At 43.9% G+C, this 9928-nt stretch overlaps 1 long non-coding RNA gene across 1 annotated transcript; it reads left to right on the top strand.

Moving 5' to 3' along the window:
* The first annotated feature begins 7886 nt into the window (after window positions 1-7886).
* Window positions 7887-9263, top strand: LOC129021433 (uncharacterized). Its single transcript, XR_008496064.1, has 2 exons — window positions 7887-7985; window positions 8819-9263. It is a non-coding gene; the product is annotated as an uncharacterized LOC129021433 (long non-coding RNA).
* Window positions 9264-9928: the final 665 nt, after the last annotated feature.

The raw sequence follows: 9928 nt of genomic DNA on the forward strand, positions 1-9928 counted from the left end.
CTGGGCTGGTCTCTTATTTCTCTGTCTTCATCTATCATGTGGAATTTTGAGTTTTACCAACCCAAGACGGCAGTAGGGAGTCGGGGAGAAGGAAGAACCAAATAATCTCTTGAGGCCCCTTCCAGGTTTCAGACTCATGAGTTCTCCATTCTTCCAACTGTTAGATTAATCAACTTTTCTCTGCATTATTTTAATATGACTGCTCTTTGAAATATATGGTACATTCTGTTACCACGAATGAACACCAGATTCATCAGGGGATCGTCTCTAGGTTACTAGTGAGTTTATAAAACATTCTTTCCATTGGGGTTCCTCTTTTTTTACCTCTTGATTTCCTTTAAATATAGAGCTCTTCAACATCAAAAGCTGCTCCAGAAAGCCCAGGCTGCATCATGCATGACATATGGGGGATCATTTTACATTTTCCACCTTTGGTAAACATGGCTTTGAAAAAGGCCTTTTAAGATGACTGTTGGTTTTGGCAGTGCCTTTTCTTGGGGTATTAAGACAGTCAGGCTAGGAAAACAAAGAGCAGTCTTGAAAGAAAGCCTCCCATACTGAAAGGAGAGTCTTCACAGCAACAACCATCACCAAGCAGGCAATCAGTCAGTCCAGTGGCCGGAGAATGAACTTCACGGGCTTCAAGAGGAGCTGGCCTCCATACAGCAGGAGAAGGCCACCAGGTACCCAGCCGCTGAGGTGTTGATCCATGCCATTCCCACAAGAAAAAACAGCCAGAGCACACATCCAAAATGATACCAAAAAACAGCAACTTTCACCATGTCCAAGTAGGATCTGGAAGGTTGAAGAGTGAGTAAAAAGTAAAGATGCTGTCACTTGACAGAGGGACAAAAGCATATCTTCTGCAGGGCACCTTAAAATATCTTCAATAAACATGTAAAACCGAGGTGGTGGGAGAAATGCAGCGAGCAGGAGACCCTCAGAGGCTCTTAGCAAAGTTGGTGCTGCCCGTGAGGACAGGGTATTGTGTAGAGTCAGGTTCATCGAGGTATAACTTGCATATAGTCAAAATCTCCCTTATTAGGTGTGTAGTTCTTTGAATTTTGACAAATGCATACAGTCCTGTAGCCACACTACAATTGAGATCCTGAATATTTCCATTATTTCCAAAGTTTCCTGGGCTCCTTTGCACTCCCCATCCCTCCAGGCAACCACTGATCTCTTTTCTGTCCCTACAGTTTTGCCTTTTTCAAAATATCATGGAAATGGCATGATACAGTATGTCACCTTTGGTGTCTGGCATAACGCTTTTCAGAGTCATGCACGTTATCTGTGTAGTGCCCATAGTTCCATGCTTTTTATTGCTCAGTCATATCCCTTGCACGGACGCACCACAATTTATCCATCCGCCAGGTAATGAACAACTGGGTTGTCTCCAGTTTTTGGTGATTATGAATAAAGCTACCATGAACATTCATGTCCAGGTTTTTGTATGGAACTAAGTTACCATTTCGTTTGGGTAAATATATAGGAGGGGAATGGCTGTGTCATATGGTAAGTATACATTCAACTTTATAAGAAACTGCCACTGTTTTCCAAAGTGGCTGTGCCATTTTGCATTCCTACCAGCAATGAGTGACAATTCCTGTTGCTCTGCATTTTTCCAGCACTTGGTATTACCAGGGGGTTTTGGTTTGTTATTTTAATCTTAACCATTCTGATAAGTGTGTAGTGGTATTTCATTTTAATTTTTAATTTCCATTTCCCTGATAACTAATGCTGTTAAGTATCTTTTCAAAACATGCTTAATATCTTATTATCTTTTTTGATTATTTAAATCTTTTGCCTATTTTAAAAAATGAGTTGTTTTCTTTCATTTGGCTATAAAAGTTTGCATATATTCTGGATACAAGTACTGTATCAGACACTGGTTTTGCAAATATTTTCTCCCAGTCTGTGATTCATCCTTTCATGACCTTGATAGTGGCTTTTGAAAAACATGTTTTGTGTTTTTTGGATGAATATTGATAATCAACTTTTTCCTGTTATAGCACATGATTTTTTTGTGTCCTATTAAAGAAATATTTTCCCCACCCAAAGTCATGAAAAGCTTTTCCCATTTTTACAGAAGTTTTATAGTTCTGGGTTTTACATTTAGGTCTACAATCCATTTCGAGCTGATCTTTGTATATGATGTGAGATCTGGATTAAGGCATTTTGTGTTTTAGGTTTTTTTGGTGGGGGGGCTGGGTTATGGACATACAATTGTTCCAGCAGCATCAGTTGAAAAGACTATTTTTTCTGAACTCTCTGCACCATTGATCTTGAACACTGCTTAGTATATAACAGATGCTCAATAAAATTCTGACTGCATGAATGAGTGGTGAGCCCATGCCAGGACCCAGTCAACACATACATGTGACTTGGGGAGGAGACATTCAGAAAGTTGTTGGTGCGGTGGCTCATGCCTGTAATCCCAGCACTTTTGAAGGCTAAGGCAGGCGGATCACCTGAGGTCAGAAGTTCGAGACCATCCTGAGCAACATTTAGGCTCTACTAAAAATACAAAAAATTAGCCTGGCATGGTGGTGCATGCCTGTAATCCCAGATACTCAGGAGACTGAGGCGGGAGAATTGCTTGAACCCGGGAGGTGGAGGTTGCAGTGTGCCAAGATCAGGCCATTGCACTCTAGCCTGGGCAATAAGAGCAAAACTCTGTCTCAAAAAAAAAAAAAAAAAAAGATGGCACGGCTTCTTTGAAAAACAATTTGGCAGCTTCTTAAAACACTAAAGTAAAAGTGCATTCACCCTATGACCCAGTGACTCCATGCTTAGGTTTTTATCCAGAGGAACGGATATATTCCCATAAAAACCCTATGCAAAAATGTTTGTGAAAGGTTTACGCATAATAGCTCAAAACTAGAAACAGAATCGATGTTTGTCAACTCATGAGTGGATCATCAAAATGTGGTATAATCCCTGGGAGAAGAATTAACTAGGAAGAGGAGACAAGAAAATGTCTGAGATGATGGAAATCATCTGTGCCTTGTGTCTCCGTCAAAGTTGACTATCATACTTAAGATCTGAATGTTTCACTGTATGTAAATTACACCTCAATTTTATATTTTTAAAATTAAAAAAGAAAATTATCGTGATTTCTTCTCCAAAAGCAGCAATTCTTGGGCTCACCATGCTGAAAGGGAGCAAAGACTGCCTACCCACAGAGGGCCTGAGATCAGGACATCAGCTCTTATGGCAGAAAATAAAGTTAGGAATAGGGCTGAGCTGGGCGAGGTCTTCCGGCCTCAGCTTTCTGCTGATCTCCACGAGGTACCTGCCTGCATCCTCACTACACTCTGTTCCCATCTACAAACACCTGCCACTGCAGGGAGACTACCAGGAGAAGAAGAAACTCAGTTGTAAAGATGCAAGGAGGGCTCATGGTCCCTGGCCATGGCTGCCCTCCTCCATGGTTTTGGGCACCCAAACGAGGACCTCACCCAGTGGCTACACCATGAGGGGCCACAGTGCAGGGAAGGCCCCTGGGACTAGCAAGGCCATATGCTCAGGGGCCAAGTTCATCCTTTCACATCACTTGGCTGCCTCCCTTGTCACCATGTCCTTGGTAAAGGAGGTAGCACAAGGATGTGGTGTGAGTTTCCAGAAGGCACCCCCTGGAGCCTCCTTGCTCAGCTCGGAGTATGACTCCAGAGCTGCAGGCAGAGGACTCGCTCTTCCATGTGGAGCCTCAGTGGAGTTCAGGGTTCCCTGGCAGGTGCTCTCTTCACCCTTCCAAACCCTTGAAGACCTGGGTCGGGTGAAATGCAAACTCTACCCAGCAGAGACTTTGCCATCTTCTCTCTGCCATGTCTCCATGCTCAGGGCAGTGCTCAGGCACATAGTTTGGATCTATCAGCATTTGATGAATGAATGAATAAATAAACAGTGGATTTTGCATGTGACAGAATGCAAGGAAAAGGCAAGAACTGGGAGAAGGAAATGAAAACTTTTGACTATTTCTACCATTCATAGTTATATTTTCTCCTATAGAACTCCATCTGTTTTCAAGAAGATGGATATTTTCTAGGCTAACTGAGAAGGGCAAACCCTAAAAGAAGACCGCTTACCTTTGGATAGGTAATCACTATCTCCCCAAATCCATATTTTGGAAAGTCTTTATTTGAGATGCCATTTGGAAATCTTATTTGTAAATCAGCCATCTACTTTTTATTTAGTATCTTACTAAATATCTGGATTTTAAATCATCTATCGAAAGTACCCCCACCCACTTCACCCCATCAGAATAATGCTTATGAATTAAAATTCTCTCCGACACAAGCATTTTTTAATTAGATGGAGACCTTGGAACTTGGTAACTATATTTCTTCCCTGAGTACTGTCTGGGTGATTACAAGAAGATGAAATGGAGAATATCGGAAAGAAGATTGGCAAAGAAGGGAGGCTGAGATGGCACTTGGCATGTCCTAAGTTCTCAATTGCCTGCCCAATCTGAAGTTCCCAACGTGAAGAGGCACTCAGACACCCTCGGTACTCACAGAGTAACAAATTGGCATCCGGCTTCCTGGCAAAAATCTGGGAGATACAACCACTTACTGAGATTTGAGTGTATTTCTGTACTAGCGATTCTCCATGGGTAATCTGTAAAGGAAGAAGTGATTTTCCTTTTTTTTTTTTGAGAACAGAGTCTCCCTCTGTTGCCCAGGCTGGAGTGCAGTGGCGCGATCTCGGCTCACTGCAAACTCTGCCTCCTCGGTTCACACTATTCTCCTGCCTCAGCCTCCCGAGTAGCTGGGACTACAGGTGCCCGCCACCACACCCAGCTAATTTTTTGTATTTTTTAGTAGAGACAGGATTTCACCATGTTAGCCAGGATGGTCTTGATCTCCTGACCTCGTGATCCGTCTGCTTTGGCCTCCCAAAGTGCTGGGATTATAGGCGTGAGCCACTGTGCCTAGCCTTGTCTTCATTATTTTTCTAAAGACCATTGAGTCTATGTTCTGTTAATGCTTCTTTCAAATTATATGGAATGATGAGGATGTTGGAGATGATAATTTCAGGGTCAAGGGACGAACTCTCTTTAACAAAGTTGAAAGGATGCTGGAAACTGCTTCAGAAAGCCTGACAGCTGGCTCATCTGGGGAACCATGATCCTGCCCACCCCATGATATGTGGTATATTTCATGGAGACACCTGCCCAGCCTGCACATGATACTGGGGATCAGTTGCACATCTGGGGTACAGCCCGTGCTCCTTTCCTTGTCAGCCTCAGCTTCCCCATTTGTACAATGGGAGTGTTGGTATCTGATTTAACTGAATAGGGTTGCTATAGGGTGATCTGCAGGTGGCAAACCCAGGTGGCATCTCCACGTTGGGAATTGGGAGGCGGGGGCTGAGCAAGGCTGTAAGGGATGAGAGAAACCACATGCAGGGGGAGTGCTAAAGATTTCAGCACCAAGCTGGGAGAAAAAGAGGGTGAGAGGAGAGAAGGTAGGAAGTAGGAGAGTGTGACTGTCCACAAAGAGAAGGCAAAAAAAGGAGAAGAGGAGAGAACAAGAGAAAGAAAATGAGAAGGGAGAGCTGGTGAGTAACAGAGAGAGCCGGAAACAAGAAAGAGAATCACAGAGAGAGAGAGAAAGAAGAAAAAACAGGAGGCTTGGAAAGAATAGAAGAGGGGAATAGAGGGTAGAGTGGAAGGAGGAAAGAGAGAGAAAAGGTGGGGAAAGAAGGAGGAAGAGGAAGAAGGGAGAGCAATGGAAAGCCAAAGAAATTCTGTGAGGAAACCTAATGCAGACAGTAGAGATGTTCTTAGGAAAAGCCCTAAGCAGAACAGCTGTGTGTGCTGGGAGATAGGAATTAAGATTAAAATAGAGGTTGTTAATTTGACTTGGGTAAGTTTTTTAATCTTTACTGTGTTGGGATAAGACCATCCCAGGAAAAGACCATCCCAGGAAAAGACCATCCCAGGAAAAGACTACCCAGTCGAAGTCTGCGGACCCAGGCCTTCTTTGGCTTCTGCCACCAAGAGCTGTGTGACCCTAGTTACAAGGGAGCAAAACCCCCAGCACAGCCCCTGATGTGCAGCCTGTGCTCCTTTCCTTGGCAGCCTCAGCTTCCCCATCTGTATAACGGGAGTGCTGGTGTCTGGTTTAACCTAATAGGACTGCTATAAGGAAAAAGTGTGAAATGCTTGGAAAACTAAGAGTGTACATGAGTGGAAGGGGGCATCGTTCTTCCTATTTCCTGCTTTTTTCATTTTTATTTGCATTTTAGGGCAGAGGTGAGCCAACTCTTCCTCTCAAGCAAGCCTGGGTTGGCTTGGTGGGTTTGGCTCTATTCCTGAACTGTGCCCATAGCAGTCAATTATTCTCCAGGACAAAGTGACCCAGGTGTCAGGCCCAATTATTTCTGAGGTCCTCTTCCTCAATGCAACCATTCTCCTTTAAAAAGAAACTGAGGCACAGGAACCCTAGCTCCCCTGCCCAAAGATACCCAGCATGTCTAGGGCAAAGTCAGTATTTGCCAAAACTCAGCATTTCCCCTGAAGAGTCAGGTGGACACGTAGATTGCTGGGCTTACCTTTGCAGAAAGCAGGAGGCAGCCCCGGGAATGGAAAATGCTAAAAGATACTGAGACTGACAAGAAAACCACAGTATCTGGCCAGACCTCAGCAATTGCTTTTCTCCACTGAAGATTCAGCAAGTAAATCAACCAGATGACATGGACGAGGGAGTAGAAATCCATGTGCTGCCCTGTGGCATTGAGGGCAGCCCCGAGGCACAGCGGAAACACAGGCTGAAAGATGCAAGACAGGCTGGGCGCAGTGGCTCACACCTGTAATCCCTGCACTTTGGGAGGCTGAGACGGGTGGATAACAAGGTCAGGAGTTCAAGACCTTCCTGGCCAAGATGGTGAAACCATCTTGTATTTTTGTAAAAATACAAAAAATGAGCCAGGTGTGGTGGTAGGCACCTGTAATCCCAGCTACTCAGGAGGCTGAGGCAGAGAATCACTTGAACCCGGGAGGGAGAGGTTGCAGTGAGCTGAGATCACACCACTGCACTCCAGCCTGGGCGACAGAGTGAGACTCTGTCTCAAAAAAAAAAAAAAAAGGTGCAAGACAACGTCCATGAACATCAGTGAGTAAATGCCACAGTGCAGAATGGCAATCTCAGGCCCTGGGGCAGGAAGACTGTTGGGATTTGGGGAGGGTGGGGAGTTGGGTTTGTTCATTTGTTTGTGCTTTTTTTGCTTTTATAATGCACCCCCATTGCCAGAAATTCATTACAACCCTTTGGGGTATTAGGAAATTGGATAAATAACAAGACTAATTTGTTAAGGTCTGTCAAGAGAGAAAAGAAAGCAGAATCTGTCAACCGCACAATGATAAGGAGACAGGGTCATGCTCTGTGGTGGATCCTGGCCCGAGGGGCTCTCAGTGGGTCTGAGATTTTTAAACAGAAAAAAAAAGACAAGGGCAGAGCCCATTAAAGAGATCCTGGGCAGTGAAGGCAAGGCACTCCCATTGGTCGAAGACGGGGCCATTCGGGCATCAGTGGGATGGCTGCCAGGAATGGAAACATTGAAAGCTCACTGGGCATCTTGGGAGGATGCTAGGGAACTAACTCACTATTCCAAAAACTGGTAAATAAAGGGGAAAAATCAAGCGTTTATCTTGCTTTTTTAAAAAAACATAAGAACTGTATATCAGGGAAATTGGATAGTTAATGAGGGGAAGTTTCTCTTTATAGAAGTCTTTCAGGCAATAAATAAAGAAGACACACTAGAACTCGAATATTGCCATTTTAAGTGAAACCATGGGGATGCAATCAGCAGAATGTAGACTATGAAAAATTCTACAGCATCTGATCAGATTCCTTCAACCGGTAAATTGCAGGGATAGAGAGTATCTGTAGATTAAGACTTAGAAGATATATCAACCAAGTAACCACTTACAAAACATAGACTGGATTTGGATCCCGAATTGAACACATTTTCTTTTAAAGGTATTAGCCATTCAAGAAAACCTGGACACAGATTTGATATTTGATACTGAGGAATTGATAATTCGTTGTGATAATGGTATTGTTTATGTCTTTTGAAGAGCCCACATCTTTGAGAGATATACACAGAAATATTCGTGGTGTTTGGCATTTTCTCCAAAATAACTCATGGGCAGGGGAGAGAGAGGGGGTCGACTATTGAGGATGGTGAGGGATACATGGGGGTTTATGGTACTATTCTCTCTGCTGTGCATATGTTTGATATTTTCCATATATATACATATATATATATATTCGAGATGGAGTCTCGCTCTGTCACCCAGGCTGGAGTGCAATGGCGCGATCTCAGCTCACTGCAACCTCCGTTTCCCAGGTTCAAGCATTTCTCCTGCCTTAGCCTCTTGAGTAGCTGGGATTGCAGGCACACGCTGCCATGCCCGGCTATGCTTTTTTTTTTTTTTTTTTCTTTTTCTATTTTCAGTAGAGACAGGGTTTCACCATGTTGGTCAGGCTGGTCTTGAACTCCTGACCTGGTGAACCACCCACCTCAGCCTCCCAAAGTGCTGGGATTACAGGCGTAAGCCACTATGCCAGGCCTGTTTTCCATATTTTTTTTTAAAAAGCAATCAACAACCCAGGAAGCGGGGCCTATGCAGGAACATCACCTCAAGGCCAAGCTTATAAAATCTATAGTTGATGAAATACTGCAAAGTGTTCATCAGCCCGTCATCAAGAAGTGCTGGAGCGATGATGTCAACGATCATGCCAGTGAGGGGCTCTGGCAGCTGATTCCAAAGCCAGTGTAATATCTGATGCCTACTCACTGTCACCCCCAGAGTCCTGAGGGCCAAGATGGCAAACTGGTTCCACCAAGCCAAGCAAGCCCAAACCATCGCTACCCAGGATGGAAGCCTCGTTTCACCAGGGCCACCCATGAGGCAAGCGAATGAAATATTCACCTGGACTCACCATCATCAATGCTTCAAGAAAACTGTGGTTTGGATGATCAAAACCATTTACCATCCCAGCCAGCCTGCCCCCTTCCAAAAGAAAGAGCATGTTTCAGCACCAGCTCCTACAAAGAAGAGTGACTGCTTTAAAAGAGGGACTGTCAGATGGGCTAATTTCCTGAATGTTTCCCAAACATTTCTTTTCATTTCTTCCTATAAGAGATGCTTTCCACAAATACCAAGGTATTGATTTTCCAATTGATCAAGGTGGAGAATGTTTCATACAGTTATGACTCCTGACAAGTGGGGAATAAAAAGCCAATCATAATGAGTTCATTTACTTGGCTTGATTATATTACTTTATAACACAATGCGTACCCAACACACCCTCTCAAGGACATCGCCCTGCTAGGCTGCCAGCTCTTCATGATGAGGCCGCTTAATGCTGAAATCCATCTTACTGCATGATGTGTGGATTTTAAAATCATGCTTAGTGGGCTTTAAAAAAAAATGCCATAGCCATGCTATGGACTCTTCCCCTACATCCATGAAGACTTGATTGATAGAGTGAGAATGACTCAGATTTGGGGATGGGGGTTATAGAGGGTGTTTGTTGATGAATGAAGTGGGGGGAATGCAGTGAAAGCCTAATTGTCAGTTATAAATATGCTGTATTTTCCCTATTGATTATATGACATCGAAATTAAAAGGATTACCTTATTAGATCATATTTAGGCATAAGTATGCCCTTCGTGCTTGACTGGGGCACTTGCAAGAGACTAATTATTTGAGATGAACAGCACAGTCTGTTCAGCGCCCCAGACGGTCCAAGCGCTGCCCCTATTCCTATGCAGATGCTGTTGGACTCTTCAGTCTCTTTCATGAAGTTCATAGAGATTCTCTGTTCTGACCAGCCTCCTGTGGCTACACAGAGACCTCCTATACATCTTCTCAGCAAATTAGGAGATGGGGCCTAAATAGGACTTCTGTTTGAGG

This window comes from Pongo pygmaeus, chromosome 21, assembly GCF_028885625.2.
Source record: "Pongo pygmaeus isolate AG05252 chromosome 21, NHGRI_mPonPyg2-v2.0_pri, whole genome shotgun sequence".
In the NCBI taxonomy this organism is placed as follows: Eukaryota; Metazoa; Chordata; class Mammalia; order Primates; family Hominidae; genus Pongo; species Pongo pygmaeus.